The following is a 17500-nucleotide window of genomic DNA, read 5'->3' as shown; positions in this document are numbered from 1 at the left end:
TCTCTCCGTTTTCATCTCTTCTGTCTTCAAATCCTTTACACAAAGTGTGAAACGAAAAGAGTAAAAACCTCTTTCTTTTACGTCTTGATCGAAAGTCGCACGAAAGAAGAAAAAGCAAATTGCTTTGTTGCCTTTGGTATTTATTAATCATGTCTTATCACGTCTTACCGCTAGTGTTGTTGCACTGCTTGCGATATTGACGCTTAAATGCATTTGCTACCACCACTCCAATCAAGGCATATCTTAGTTTGTGTAACGGAGTATTTACCTTCTCTATGTTCAATTTTAGCATAGAGGCCGTTGAAATATCTCACTCAATTTTTTTATTTGGTTTTCACTCAAATCTCTCTCTCTATATATAAAGTGGGTTTGTATTACTATACACATAGATTCGAAAAAAGTGTTATCAAAGGCAATATAAGTTACTTTTCTACCTCACTGTATAATTTTTAGTGTTTTTATTTAATGTAACATGTTTATTCAGCTCGAAAAACATACAGAGTTTACTGATGTATTGGAAAAATTAAAATGGCGCTGAATGGTAAGTTTGGGAAAAATGAAAAAAAAAAAAATGAAAAATAAATAAATAAATAAATAAATAAATAAATAATAATAATAATAATAATAATAATAATAATAATAATAATAACAATAACAATAACAACAACAACAATAATAATAATAATAATAATAATAATAATAATAATAATAATAATAATAATAAAATAAAAAAAAAAATAAATAAAAAATAAAGAATAAAAAATAAAAATAAAAATAAATAAATAAAAACTATACAAAATACTGTTAGAAACTCGCTCAATATATGTTACCGGGACATATATTGAGCGAGTTTCTAACAGTCTTTTGTATAGTTTTTAATTTTTTTTATTTTTATTTTTTATTTATATTATTATTATTATTATTATTTTTTTATTTTTTATATTATTATTATTATTATTATTGGGGAATTAAATTTCCCCCACATCAAAAACCCACCTTGTGTCTAACTTTGCCCTCATGGGGAGGCAAGTAAATAGGGACATAAACCAGATTTGTAGATGACTTTATTTGATTTTAATTAGCGACTGCCAATAGACCAAAAAAGTTACTTTTTTTTTTTTTAAAGTAATTAAAATCTATTAAAATCCATTATTTCTAAACAACTTTTGTTTTGGGTATATATTGGAAAAATTAGGCTTTCTACAAAAAATATTCATTTTTAAAGATTTAAAAGTAGTGTTTATTAATCAATTTATTTATTTATTTTGTAAAAAGATTTCTTTATGCTTATCTGAAAGATAATACTTATTAATATCAGATTCCTTGGTGATAACGTGCGCTGTAGCACCACAGTCTACAAGGAGATTTTTACCGTTTGTGGTATTGTCAAGGTTACATGTGTATGTTCTTCCTGAAAGTTCTCAACGTTTTTTACGGAGTCCATTTTAGAGCGTTTATATCGACATTGGAAACTTTTGTGGTTGGGTCGTCCACAATTATAGCAGATAAGTTTATTCTTTTTCTTGGGAAAATTACTTTTGGAGAACACGTTGCAGTGAGGTGCGTAATTTGGTGGTGTCTGCTTTCAAGAAGCATTTTTGAACTTCATAAAATTGCTGGAGTTATTATTGTCCATGAGCATACGATTAGTCTCTTCGTAACTGCGCAATGCCACTTTAAATTCGCTGAAATTTATGGGTTTGTCTTTCTGAGTTATAACAGTTGTAAATGGTTTAAAATCGGCTGGAAGTCCCTTGAGGGTCATTGATATCAACAAGCTATCGCTTATTATTTCACCTGAGAGTTTTAAGGTATTGGCGGTTGTTTCTGCCCTTATAACATAGTCGGTAATCGTTTCATCCTCGTTACGTTTCAGAGACGTTAATTCTGTATATAGGTATATTATTTTCGGTTTCCCTTTTGATAAAAAATGTTCTCTTAATATGTTCAATGCTTTCCTGCCATCATCCAATGCGTCTCTTATAATCAGAGACAGCCTTCTATCGTCTAAACATTGAATCAGTTCTGCAAAAACAGTCACATTCTTTTCGAGAAATTTGAGGTCGTTTGGATTCTCTGTTGGAGATTGTATGACTTTGTGTAGTTTTCGAATCCTTAGATATCCCAGAAATTTTACCTGCCACAATTCGAATTTAGATTCCGATCCGTCAAAGAAAAGACGGTGGCTGGGCTCATAACCTGTTAAGTTTTGAGACATTGTGTTGAACAAAGATGGCGGCATAGTTCAGATCAGTAACCAAGATGGCGGCCAAGAATCAAATGCGATCCGTGGCGTAGTTAACCTCTTAAGTTCTGAGATATTGTGTTGAACAAAGATGGCGGCGTAGTTCAGATCAGTAACCAAGATGGCGGCCAAGAATTAAATACGGTCCGTGACGTAGTAAACGTCAAACTGATTGAATCCTAAATTCAACAATTTTTATAATAATTTTAGGACGTTTTCATTGGTTGTTTAGCACAGCCGTTGGTTATAAAAATGACTGGCGAATCCATTCGTCTCATACCCCCATTAGTTCATCTGATGAGGAAGGTCTCCTAGCGGCCTCGGCTGCAGGGAGACAGGGTAGTAGTACTCGTCAAGGATTCATCACTTGACACTCAGCCCAACAGGTGAGGGACTGGGAACTGGCCCAGCACCTGTTTGACTGAGGTACGCCGCCTGGGTAATACCTAGGAGGTCTACCCTCCCAGGCCTTGCCACTGGGCTTTCCGGTGGAGTAAGTTCTTTGCTTACTGTCTGAGGCGCCCCTACCGGGGAATGCCGATGGGGTTACTCAGGCAATTTTTAAAATTGCGGGAGTGCCCCTCCTTTAGGGGAGCCTGCTGGATCCCCACTTTCTGACCTTGTGCCACATTTTGCCGAGGTGGGCAGAAATAAATAACTACCCCCATTAGGAGTCAAAAACATTTTACAACATGTCTGTACAATGTGTGCCAAGGAATGCCAGAGTTTAGCAGGGCTTAAAAGCCACATTCGTGCGGCCCATCACTGAATGCTTTCGTGTTTCTATATATCTTCTTCTTTTTTTTTTTGTGCTATATCGAGTGATGGCAATGTTCGAAAGCGAATTTGCTGCCATCATATATATATATATATATATATATAATTTAATTGAGTAACATAAAGATAAATACCTTATATTAAATCCTATCATAAAAAGATGATGCTTTAAATTTTAATTCAACTCTGTTCAGCTTTCCAGTTGACTACAATATGGTTGTCTTCAAGTCTAATATAAGCAAGTTTTTGCTGAGCAGTCCCCTTAAATAATCAAATCATACCAAATTCCCACTACTAACGACTACTACGCTGATGTCCTGATGACTAACGTACACCCATTAATTCTTATCCTCGAATGGCCTCCGAGCTTTGATAATATGGTTACTCCCTTGTAAAAAAGAAGCCAGAAATCATTTTCTCTGGCAAATTAAAGGATTTAAAATTACTTTCGAATTTGGAAAGATCAAGAAAGTAAACAACATTTGAATCTATTGATAAGAAAATTTAAAATGTTCACATGATACGCCCTACTTTATTTCATCAATGTTTACTAACACGATAGTTCGGAATTTAAAACCATCAGATCATCACAGAGCATTGGGTTGTCGTCCCCCCTCCCTCAAAAACAAAACAAACTAACAAACAAAATCTCGTATCAACACTCATGGTCTGATTGAAAAAAATACATCTTGAAGATGATTCGAGGTAAATTTCCACTCATGTGTTGTTTTCATCGTGAATTTCGGATTTTTCAACATCATATGCACCCTACTATTAACTCAGACTTGAACGAAAACAAGCCCCGACCTTAAAAGTAGTTCTTTTCGCATAATCATGCTAAAACACAGGTTTTCATTAGATCACTGAAGTTAAGCAACGTTGAACCTAGTCAGTATCAGATTGGTGACTATTTGGGAATACTAGGCGCTATATGTATTCAGATACGCAGGTATGTATAATACCCCAGGGAGATGAACGCCTCTCTACCTTGCACGGTTTTAGGTTGACCTTCAGCAAGTTGGAGCACCTGTTAGCTTTTCTCTGATATTCTGGAGGATTACCATACAGTCGGGTAGGTGGAGTTTCTCAACCATGGTGAAGAAAATACATCTGGGAAAAGAGAAGGGGGCTCTATCAAAAACCGGATAGCAGGAGCTCGTGACCCCTGCACCGTAATCTTTTAGTGATGCTGTCATTCACTTCCAATTTTTCATGAGCCAGTACAGAAGTAGTAAGGTATAGAAAACTGTCATGAGAACGCTTATGCTTGTGCGCGATTTGATCTATCGAAATAGTAATAACGCAACTAAATGACACGTGACAAACGGAAAACTGTTTGGCTGTTTTTTTTTTTAAATTTTATTTTACTACTGAGTTACCACTTATCAAAGATAAAAGCCACTCGAGAATAAGGATTAATGAGATTAATAAATTGCCAGTTAAACGGTGGTAAATACTATAAGAGGATTTGAAATAATAAACTGAATGAACGAAATTTGATTACTTATGAGGATAGCTTATGACAAGTATTTGTTGACATCGGATGTAGGGAAGCAATTCCATGTTAACGTATTCCATCGATGAGAAGTTTTTGGAAAGAAACTCTGTTCATTGTTCATGGAAATTCCTTTCGATGTTAGGCACGTGGATGAAAGAAAAGTTCTGTGTGGTAGAGAGATATGTGACTGTGGGTGTCTTAAAGGGAAGGCAACAGAGATTGAAACTCGGTCGAGTAAATTTTTGTGTGTTTGCAAGTTAATTTTATGCTATTAAGCATGGGAATGTGAACTCTGGTTGGAATTGTATCCAACATAAACAGATTGGCGTAATGTGTTCATGTCGATCTTATTTTTCTTATAAAATAATAATAATATAATATAATATAATAATAATAAAATAACGCCCCCCCCCTCGTGAGTCGATAAATAAATATTTACACGATAAAATGATTAATTATTCTTATATTCTGGATGTGGAGAGTTACGGGGAAACAATAATGTGTTCGAATATAAGCATCTTCCAATGATAACAAAGTAATAACTGAAACACCATAAAGAATACAAAAAATTATTTATCTGTGTTCGCTATGAAATTGTGTCCACGAGAATGTGTATAACAAAGTCTGCAAATGATGTGCGTGCGTGCGCGCGCACGCGTGCGTGTAAGTTAAGAGAAGTCTTACATACTGTGTAAAGTGTGTTTGTGAGCGCGCATATGATGAAAGGGTGTTTTTATATTATGACAAAAGGAAGAGAATCAATCTTCCGTGCATCCATTTTATATCGCAGATCACGGTGAACTCTGCGATTATGAAAAGGGAGATAATTCGGGTCTGACGCCCTCTAGTGAGTGTCTGTGTAAATCTATGGAGAAAGGTAAGTAACGCATCAGATGTAAGTTGGTTTATACGAACGAGAATAAGGAGACGAGGAGGGGGGGGGGTAAAAACAACAACTATTACAACAGAGATGTCGTATCAGTTTACGTTTTAATTTTTTAATAAACAAAGGTACTCATTTTGGAGACAAAAAACTCCTGAGACTAAAATAGGAATTAGTGTCGCTTCTCGTCGCGGGAGTGGGTGATATGAGGTAGAGGTGATTTAAGCAAACGGTCTTCGGTGCTTTGTGTACCTCTAAATAGGGCAATGCTCTAAACAGACCATCTACTTCTCAGTTTCGTGGAGCAATGTATAAATATCGTCTTTAAAGAGGAATTAACATTAAGAATCAAAAGAAAAATTAAAAAAAAACAAAAAAAAAAAAAACAAAGTCTGCATAGTTATCTGCATTTGGAATATCGGAATAGTGGAGTTTCCTGCAATAAGGAGGGGGGGTATATAAAAATGAATTAAAATCACGAACAAAAAATATCAATCTGTCCACGTGAATTGAATAAAAAGATTCAATTCACAATTCCAGGTAGGTTACCGGGATCGGCAATATTCACCTGAAGACCTGGGGTTGCATCGGCTGGAAACGTTATGAGAATAACATCGAAGATGAGAATATTGGTCCAAACAATATTTTCTTTTAAAGCCGAAACAATTTTTTTTATTATTCATTTATTCAAAGCTACATAAATATCAATAATGACAGATTTCAGAAGCAAACATTTATTCATGGAGTTTATACGGAATCCATTTGTTCAAAACTTTTTGCCTGACTATTTTGCTTCGGACTATCAAACATAGTTGAAATATTGACATCGTGTGCCTTTAATGTTTCTCTTGCACTTTGACGCCGGCTTTGTTCAACAATTGATTTTAACCTTCCATAGTAACGAATGTATAGTTGTCCTTTTTTTTCATCTTCAAAGTTCTCATTAGCGCTACAGAATTTTTGGAACCACTTCCGTACTCTCTGATAACTTATGGATCCTTTATGCGCATCCTCTCGGGATACTTCCGGTTGCTTAGGATGCACTTTGACCGGGTTTAAACTTGTAAGAAAAGTATAAGCATTTCTTTCTTTTTGTTCTTTTTTTCCCCCCCGTCTTCGTTAGTTTGGCTAATATACGATGCACTTTTTCCAGCCTCTTTTGATCCTTCTGCTATAAAAGTACAGAGATCTCTTTGTCACTCATATCTCTGTCGACACTCTGAAATCAACGAACCCATCTCCTAACTGTGTTGACATCAACTGCACCGGCTTTGTAAGCGTTCAACAGGTGCTAGTGAATGTTGATTGGTTCAATTTATTTCTGTGTGGAGGAAGTCAATGACGCATCTCTGCTTCTGACGCACGTCGATGACAAGGGTTACTTTCTTAGAGTTTCACACCGTCTGCATCAGAGAGATGAAACTTTCAGGTCATGAATGTATGAGTTCAGCCATCATAACAATGCAATGCGCAATCTCTACTGATCGATTCGGACGGAATAATAAAAATAAGAGGCATTACTTTTAGGACGTCCCTCGTACTTCACAATTTGTATTCTGAAAAAAAAAAAAAATAATAAATAAATAAAAGAACTGAAATTTATTAAAGAGTGCTGATGAATTATAAAGTCTATTACATTTTTTGTAGACGCATTAGACAACAGAAATAGTTCGAAGAGAGAACACGATCCTAACATTGCAGAGATGCATTGTTAATCAATACACAGCCGTAATCAATGTTTTCTTCAATTATGTTTGCGAGCGGCTGACAGTTTATCATAATTCATTTGAAAGAAAATTGGATTAGTTAAATCAGTGATTTGTAAGGATGTGGCTTAATAGTAACACACACACACACACACACACACACACACACACACACACACACACAAACACACTCCCTCTCTCTCTCTCTCTCTCTCTCTCTCTCTTTCTCTCTCTCTGACTCTCTCATTATGGAAATTAAGCTACACAGAGGTTTCCGCGATTTGTCCCCGTAGGGAGCCATAAGGCTAAACTTACTCCCTAACTCTTCTCACGTATTGAGCACTGTTGAAGTAAATACTGAAAATCGATACATAAAATAATAGTCTGTTTATTATACAAACATTATTGGTTGCATATGTGCATACATGTTTCAGTGGTTTTCCTAATCCAGAGACCACCTCAATCAGACCAAAATAATGTTTGTATAATAAATAGACTTACCAGCTCTGTCCTCTATTGGCCACTCTTTAGTAATCATGCGGGTTTCATTGGATCTACATCTAGTAAACCGATCGATGCCACTGTTACACACACACACACACACACACACACACACACACACACACATATATATATATATATATATATATATATATATGTATATGTATATATATATATTAGGTACGTGCAAAATGAATAGCCGATGCTCAAAATGCATAAACATTTTGATTCCTCCCTTTACCAGGAAATTAACCAATTTTAATGAAACTTTTAGTATTCATTAAACAACTAGTCTGGGTGCCCAGCGTTGCCCGGGTGATTGGAGGTGTGTGTTGAGCGAAAAGAAAAGTGGTAGTAGACAGTAGGCAGGCAGGCTCGAACCCGTGACGCGAAAGCGAAAAGAAAATAAAAGAAAACCTGACGTCTTACCCCTACTCCATGACGGGACCGGAAGTTGAAATTAGTAAAGTCATTCCAACCGATACGATGACTTGCAAAAATGGCGACGCAAAAAACCCACCCTCCTTGTAGAAAAGTGGCCAGTTGAGAGTGAAAGAATTGATGTTTTTAGTCAATTTTTTTCGATATTTGTTGCTCAAAGAGTCGAGTTTCAAAACGATACCGATCTCGTGAAAATCCGTCGCCTCTGTCGAAAGTTTTAGGCAGGCATACATACATACATACATACATACATACATACATACATACATACATACATACATTCATTCAAACAGACAGGTGAGATTTATATAATAGAAGAGGATCACGGAATATAATGAACTAATTATTTTTATTTGACTCTTAGTGGGAATGTATTATTTTGTTTAAACAAAAACACCTTTACTAAAGTTGTGGTTTTCAGTAATAAAAAAATGAATGAATTTAGTTTTGCTTCTTTTTATGAAAATAATGCATCGTAAATAGTAACAATAAAAAAAAAGAAAAATTTTTTTTCGTGAATATTACAGGAATATCCCCTAAAGTCCGTGTTAATGAATTCGATATAACTCGAAGAAAAATTAATTTCTCGAACTACTGATATTATCATTGAATAAAGCATTCTTTATTTAATATTTTCACACAAAAAAAATTTAATTGCAAAAAATATTTCCCTTTTTTTTTTTTTAGATTACATTTTTCGTGTGATTTTTATATGTAAGATTCTAATATTTTCATTGCTGAATAATCGTGTAACTTTTAACGTAACGTAACATAATTTTTCATATAATCTTGAAAAAAAAAAAAAAAAAAAACATTTTAAATTTAAAAGCAGGAATACAGAAAAATTATTAAATGAAAAAATGGTACAAATTATATAAACTTTTACGATAGGATGCACGTCTGGAAAAAAAAAAAGAAAACTAGCACTCCCTAGCTCCTTCCAACTACCTGATATCATTTTCAGACAGTCTTTTGTCTTTCTGACATTTTGAGATATGTACAAATATCATATGTACATATGTACAAATGTTTTTGTTTTTTTTTTCCTTTTGGAAATTAATTTCAGGCTTTAATCTTTCAAATATAATCAAAAACTTCTCGGAAACCACAAAAAAATTATGATTAACCGGTTTTTAAAACTATGTTCCCCAATTATTTTTCTGACATTACTGCCTTTTATATATATATATATATATATATATATATATATATATATATATATATATATATATATATATATGTATGTATGTATGTATGTATGTATGTATGTATGTATATATATATATAAATATATATATATATATAATGAAAACAAATGGATATAGTGTTCACCTGATATACGCAATGGTAAACTTCAAACTAATATAAATAACAGTATTTATATATAGAAAATAATCTTTTTCTTTTTAAGCTGAGGATGAAGGTTCTTATTTTGGATTTCTCTCTTCTTACTATTAGGTCCCATTTGACTTTGGACTACTGCACTGCCGGTAAAAAAAAATTTTTTTTCATTATTTCAGCTGTTTTGTAAAATTTCCAATCGGATTTCTGAAAACTTTCCAATCGGATCATATACATCGTCACGCTGGACTTATTTTGGAATACATGCTATCTAAAGAACTATTTTGCATTTTGGATCAACTCTAGAGGAGTTTCATTCAAGCTGAAATATTAGGTGCGGTTTGTTTTTATATTAGTTTTTTTACATATCCATTTTTAATTTTTTTTTTTATTTGGCAATTTATAACTACAATAAATTGCGGTTTCACTTAATGCCTTAATTAGCAAATTTTAGCATTACTACAAATATAATTTGCTGATTTCTTTATGTCCTCTGATGAAAAGAATAATAAGAATAGCATTCTTTGAAACTCCGCGAAATAAGGACTTTGTAAATTATTTTTTTGAGTATTCAGTCGAACAATAAATTTTGATTGTGAAGTTCAACTTACAGATTTAATTTTCTTTCTTATATATATATATATATATATATATATATATATATATATATATATATATATATAATGCATAATGAATATATGGTTAAGTGACAGTTTTAGTTATTTAGATCTGCTTAAAAGATTCATCGCTCACTCATTTTTCAACCAAATTACAAACAGTTATTATAGTTTATAGATCACCTTCTCAGCTATATCGTGAAAAAAAAGTTATGATTAATTTTCTGGTGTTCAAAATCGTAAAAATATGTAAGGAGGTGAAGGACGCTTTTTATGACTGGTTTCCATAGCAACTATGTTGCTTCAGCGACTACTGTTGCTACTAATTCACTAATGAAAGCATGAAAGGGAGATAATTGGGGAGATTCTATTGTAAGCAGACGAGTGCCGTATATTATTATTATATATGTGTTTATTGGGCAAAAAAAAAGACTGAAACTAAACAAAGAACAAGTGAATTTATTAGAAGCCTGAAAAAATCATGGATTACAATAGAAAAATGTGAGTATGAAAAGTAATATGGTTAAGCTTTAACATGAAAAAGTAAAGGACTAGTTGTTAAAACTGAAAAAGAAAAGGACAAGATATTCTAGTAAAAAATATAATAAATTTATAACTTAAAATATTGCAGCATTAAGAATTTTGCCGTGATCGTTTGCTTGTTGTGTCGGTTCAAAATCCTTATTCGATTCCTACACCACTCGCAGTGTCAATTGGGTAGGCTCAGTCAGTTCTGCAACAGAAAAATTCTCCCTCCATATGAAATCGCGACTCTCTTTTAAAATAAAAAAAAAAAATTTTTTTACGAAACTGACAATAGCCATAGTATGCACATTTGAACTAAAGTCGATCATAAATCTGACGAAGAGATATTTTCTCGAAATATTATACAACACAGAACTTCCATCTGACCTGCTGACGCAAATAAGAACACAATGCAAGTATAAAATATAATAAATACATATATACTGTATTGATAAATGTGAATCTGCATAGCTTATTCAACCGTTATATTTCTTAATTCGCTTCAGTTCGTGTCTACCCATTACACCTTTGCATTGTATTGCCTTCTATGAATTAAATTTACATATATACACTAGACAATGCTTCAAGCAAACTACATTAACCTTTTATGTATATATTAATATCGTAGTACCTTTAATTACGTACGTACTTACATGTGTCACGGTTTCCAGATTGTAAATTATTCGATCGGGATATCCTATTTATTAAAAAGGAGGATAGAAGGTGATAACATACTACGGACATTAAATTATTCGTATATAGAAACGCCAGGTTAATTCTCGTAGTATATTATGACCTTCTATCCCCCATTTTAATAAATAGAATCTCCCAATAACCAAGACGCAATGTAAACCTTGCATGACATGATTTCTCATAGAAAATTTGTTTTAAAAATTGTAATGTAAAATTGGTTGTAAAAATGGTTGTTAAATATTTAATATTTTATTAGTATCCTTTAACGTACGAACGTGTGTCATGATTTATTAAAAAAATAATGCTAAGAGTAAGTAAAATGTCTTTTAATTCTATAAATATACCTTTAATTAGAAATAATTATTATTGAAACAAAATCGGCAATTATTTTTACTGCCATTGTGGAATTTATATATATATATATATATATATATATATATATATATATATATATATATATATATATAGTCATCCACATACAGTCCTGTTTTGTTGTATCACAACTTATCAGTGTGAATAGACTAGCACCTCTCCCAAGCCGGGGATTGAACCTAGAACCATCGCGTTGACATTCTTCAGTTCTGCCCATCGACTCACGGGAGCGGCGCCCGTAAATAATCTCCACAAATGACTATTTTAAACAAATATTTGTCCACCACTTTTATAATGCTGAAACTGCTTGTTTACAAACAAACAGCGAGCCTCGTATTTTTCAGACAATTAAGTTGCAGGTGAGATTACTCATAACAGTGCTCTACCCAAAGAAGGGGGTTTAAAATATATTTGTAGTCATCCACATACATCTTAGTCCGACTAAATCAAAACACGAATCCAACAGTTTAGAGCTTAACGGTGCATCTCTCTACGAGCGGCACACAAACCCAACTGATAAAACAAATTTTTGTTAAATCCCAGAAACTCAAACTGATAGTGAGATGACAAGAGGGTCACGTCTGACTTACCTCCCTTGCTTAACTGCTAAAATATATGTGGATATCTCCAGAACCACTCCAGATAATGGCCAGTCAGCATCCACTTGAAAAGGGTAATCTGCTGTCAATCTATGAGCATAAAAACTATTGTCTCGATGGTCTTTGTATCTGACAGACCACCATTTTTTATTAACAAGTCTAAAGTAGGTGATGACTACAGCAGAAAACCTCGTATCTGAAGGAATATTATTTTCTCAAAATGACAAGTCGAATTCTGAGTAGTCAAATCTCAAATCAGATATATTTTACAGTTTCCTTTTCTTTATTAACTATTTCTCAATCGCAATAAATATGTCAGTTGCATGCAGTGCAACTATGCAGCCAAATAAACGTGCAGCCGTTCAGTGTGTGTTTACAACAGGCGAATAAAAGTCATGCTAGGCATTCAAACTGTCGAATCAAAAGTATTTTTTACAAGGAAGTTCGCCACTTATCAAGGCCCAGAGGCTACTTTAAGCTAAAAGTTAAATATTAGATTGATGGTGAGACAACAAGGTCATAGTGGAATTTAGGTAGGGACATATTATCTAAGAAGACGGTTCAACAAGAATTTATTCACATTTGAAGACAACTATGTTATAATCAGCGGTGAAGCAGACCCGCTGTATGGCGTTCCACAGACGGGCAGTTCTAGAAAAGAAACTCTTTTCGTGGAATATTTTGTTTAGTTTTAGGCACAGACAGAGAATGCGGGAAGTTGCTGGCGTTAGTTGCAGCTAGGCGTGTATTTGTTGTGAACGTTTTACGGGGAAGGGACCATAGATTGGAACTCGGACGAGCACGTACCATAAAGTAACAATAAAGTAGATACAGACTCGCAACGTCTCTTCTGTGAGAAAGAGTTTCTGGCTTGAATGAATTTTCAAAAGCAAAAGTTAAGTGGTATAGTCCTTTTGTAATCTTCTCACGCGCACTACAAAAAAACAAAAAATCAACGAGGGCTCTATATTGTTGACCTTGTGTCAAACGAGGCGAATCTTTAAAAATATTGATAAAGCGACGTGACTTACTTTGTTGCATGTGTAATGGACGATGATGTTGCATAAATTACTTTTCTTGAATGTTCAGTTCGTTATTGATCAAATTGTTGATCGTTTTAATTCGTTCGTTGAAATGCAGGAAGGCATATATTAACATCGGTGTCATCGATTTTTAGTTTATAAATAAATACATCTTCTAGCATGGAGGCACTCAGATATCGCCATTGTTAATAACAACAAAACAATCGTTCTTTTACTAGTTGTAAAACGAATTTGTAAAGCTTCTATTAAAAATATCTTTATTATTAAATTAAATCCACCATAATGGATTTCGATTTTTTTTCCTTAGCAGGTTCGATATATTTGTTGATAAAAAAGAACAATTTTCTTCATGACACTTCGAATATGCAAAGATTTTAAGCTGTCGAATAGTTATTTCTGGCTTTAAATTTCAGGCACTTATACAGAATACGGGCGGTGATGTTTTTTTTTTTTTGATAGGGTTTTCAAATTAAATTCATGTTTTAACGTATCTTTCGATTATTAAATTGTTAAGTGAAAATACAGGATAGTTTTTAAAATGTTCCCCACCTTCTCGTGTTAACAATGTTTCTCTAAATAATGAAGTTCTTATTTCAGCATAGTTTGCAAAAGTATCAACTTTATTAGCAAATTTGCGCCGAGTGTATTTTAAAAATGGGTACTCGTTTAGTTTAATCAAGACATTAAAAAAAATGAAAATATTGAAAAAATATATATCGTACATACCCGTTCTCATAAAAGAATTTCACTTAATTTGATCAAGTAGTTTTTTTTGTTTTGTTTTGTTTTGTTTTTTTTGTAAAAAACCTAAAAAACTACTTGATAAATAAAATTTTAATGAGATCGATCTATCCCGGCCATCTTGCTTATTTCGCGGACAAAGAAAAAGGGGGCGCCAAGGGAGATAACTCCATCACCGCTTAAAGTTTGTCAAAATTTGACGAGATTTTTTGAAACATGAACAGAAAAAATACTTAGATAAATATTTTAGTTCTTTCTTTTTTTCACTTATTTTACACAATTTTTCTGTTCTTTTTAAATGCCTTTTTCATTTTGTCTTTTTAAAATCCCTTTTTCGTTTAAAGACGCCCCCTCCTCGCCCGCGAAATAGGCAAGATAGCCACGATATGATCAATCTCATTAAAATTTGATTTTCCTCTGTAAAAAAAAAAAAAAAAAAAACTTGATCAAATTAAGTAAAATTTTCTTTTTTCCATAACGGGTACGTACAATATTATTTTTTTTCTTCAATATTTTCATTTTTAATGTCTTGATTAAATCAAACAAGTACCTAAAATTGAAACTATTGCAAGCTATAATTTTTTATAAAAAAAAGATTAAAATAATAGTTTAGTGACAAAATTAGTTGTAGTTTTATTTGATCCAATTAATAATTACATGAACAAACGATACCGTAATAATTACTTTCAACATTCTTACAAAAAATAAAATAATTTGGTAAAAAAAATGAAAATAATAATAATAATAATAATAATAATAATAATAATAATAATAATAATAATAATAATAATAGTGTAGTATCTGTTCTGTCATCGGTCAAAACAAAGAAGTCTTCCTTGACTGGGGCAATTTTTATTTTTGTCCCCGCCAGAAAGCACTCCCTCCTTTTTTTTTTTTTGTTGAGTGAGTGAGAGAGAGAGAGAGAGAGAGAGAGAGAGAGAGAGAGAGAGAGAGAGAGAGAGAGAGAGAGAAATGTATAAAAATGACCTTGTGTCTAACTTTGCCCTCATCGTGAGTAGATAAAACGTGAATTTCCGGGCAATACCGGATAATTAGGATTAGTTAAAAAATAAATAAACAAACAAACAAACAAACAAACGAACAAACAACAATAACAATAATAATAATAATAATAATAATAATAATAATAATAATAATAATAATAATACAGATGAGCTACACTACAGGCACAAGCTATACATACAGAAACTGCTACATGTGTAAAACAAAAAGGAATATCACAAGGAATGATGAAAACTTGAACTATAACTGAAACTGGAAGGTAATTCCCTTGCGCCTCTACCTTCTGCCCCTCCCCCTTTTTCCGTGTGTCGCTATAAACAGGCACCACATCAAATAAGTGAGGGTCAAGAAGGATGGAAAGACCAAGGAGAGAGTGCACTAATCAGAGATCCGCTAGAAGAGTACAAATATGACTGGGCCATGGGGAGGCTTATTACCATCCAAATTCCAGTGAAGACCACTAGTCGCTGCCAATGAGAAATCAATGGTAAGCGGCTGATGCGATAACGCAAATTGATCTGCAAAGATTATCGAATGAGATAGAGAGTACTGGAAATCTGAGGAGAAAAAAACAGGAAAATATTATAATTACCAAAGATACAGATCAAAATAAGCATAAAAAGGCATCAAAGTAACTCCCGAGCAAGGAGCAAATAGCAAGGAGAAAGGAGCAAGGCCGGTTAATACTGCTAGTATCTGTGCATATATATATATATTATACCAAATTAAAAATTTCCAATTTAACAATCAAAAACAATAACAACACTAGCACCACACTAAACCAAACTAATGTAATGTATGAATTTATTTTCCCCGTCGAAGAATGTCTCCGAACCCACTCTAAAAAGTCATACAACGCATACATCGGCCACACAACAACAACACTCTCCCGACGACTAACCTATCATATAGCTGACAATATATATATATACATACACACACACACACACACACACACACACATATATATATATATATATATATATATATATATATATATATATATATATGTATGTATATATCTTGTCTGTATATTGTCGAACAATAAATTAATGTAAAATATATTTACAGTCTTAAATTTATGTTCATATATATGTGTGCGCGCGTATGTGTGTGTGTGGTGTGTATATATATATATATATATATATATATATATATATATATATATATATATATATATATAAAGCTGAACGTCTGTGTGTGTCTGGTCACGAATAGGCTCCTATATGGTTGACTATTATAGAAAACTGATCACATATAATGATAGAAGATGTATCGAGACACAGGAATGGGTATGTTTGATTTGGCATAATGATGATTCATTAAAATTGTGGGGTCTGCGTACGCGCCTGGTCCACAAAGTATGGAAATAAAAAATTTAAAAAAAAAAAAACGTTTACAAGTGTTTTGATATAGATATACATAATAATACTTTGATAAGTATGTTTTAACTTAAATAGGGGTGGTATAATAAAATTGTGGGGTCTGCGTACGCGCCTGGTCTCCATAGAATGTATATAGGCACAAACTTTAATAAAGACTTTTCATAGCTATCTGCGTAAGTATACTTTGATAATTATGTTTCAGTTTGAAGAAATATGGTATAATAAAATTATGGGGTGTTCGTTCGTGCCTGACCTCCATAGAATGGAAATATGTCACAAAGTTTAACAAGGTTTTTTAATATAGATCCACAGAATATTGTGATAAGTATTTCAGTGTGAACAGGTATAGTATAATAAATTATGAGGTTTATTTATTTTATTTTTACTTTCATCATATTTTGCTTTGGTTTTGATACCCCCAAATTCGAAGCTATCTCTTTACAACCATTCCTCTCTCTCTCTCTCTCTCTCTCTCTCTCTATATATATATATATATATATATATATATATATATATATATATATATATATATATATATATATATATATATATATAGAGAGAGAGAGAGAGAGAGAGAGAGAGAGAGAGAGAGAGAGAGAGAGACATCTCCCCGATGCGTTTGCTAAAATTATGTTGTTAAAATAATAATATATAATATTTATTTAAGCAGTATCGCCTTTTCACAGACAGACGATTACGGGAAGAATTATTTTATTTTTAAACAAACGACAACTACTGCCTGTGATTTCTTTCTATTCTTTTTTTTTTTTTAATAAGATTCTAAAATGTCCTGCTGTTGAAGAATGTTAGCTCGTTCTGGTCGCTCTGATCTAGTTTAATGATTTGAGGAAAAAAGAAGAAGAGAAAGAAGAAAGAAGACGCTCATGGAGTCGGAGGAATTATTGACTTTTTTTTACTTAAATTCACTGTTGCAATATCTACAAATAGATTTTACGTTTTGTGTTAGTTGAAATTTTCACTCCCACCCTTTGCTATCTATTCCTCCCTCTTTCCCTTCTCTCCTATCTATCTATTTATCTATCTATCTACTCTCTCTTTTTCTCTTTCCTATTCTTATTTTTAATAACTCTATCTCTCTTCTATCAATAT

The 17500-nt window shown here is 32.8% G+C and overlaps 1 protein-coding gene across 2 annotated transcripts in view; it reads left to right on the top strand.

Moving 5' to 3' along the window:
* Window positions 1–17500, top strand: part of LOC145242071 (uncharacterized) — a 106746-nt gene that overhangs the window by 54202 nt on the left and 35044 nt on the right. The window contains exon 3 of one of the 2 annotated variants that reach the window (XM_080104979.1): window positions 9572–9726. The exons of the other annotated variant lie outside the window; for it this stretch is intronic. The gene's annotated coding sequence lies outside the window, so the exon portion shown is untranslated. The remainder of the gene's footprint in view (window positions 1–9571; window positions 9727–17500) is intronic. 2 annotated transcript variants of the gene reach the window in all.

This window comes from Euprymna scolopes, chromosome 21 (assembly GCF_053919585.1).
Source record: "Euprymna scolopes isolate OS-2025 chromosome 21, ASM5391958v1, whole genome shotgun sequence".
NCBI lineage: Eukaryota > Metazoa > Mollusca > Cephalopoda > Sepiida > Sepiolidae > Euprymna > Euprymna scolopes.
Note: the sequence above shows the minus strand (reverse complement) of the source record. Positions and strands in the feature narration are given on the sequence as shown.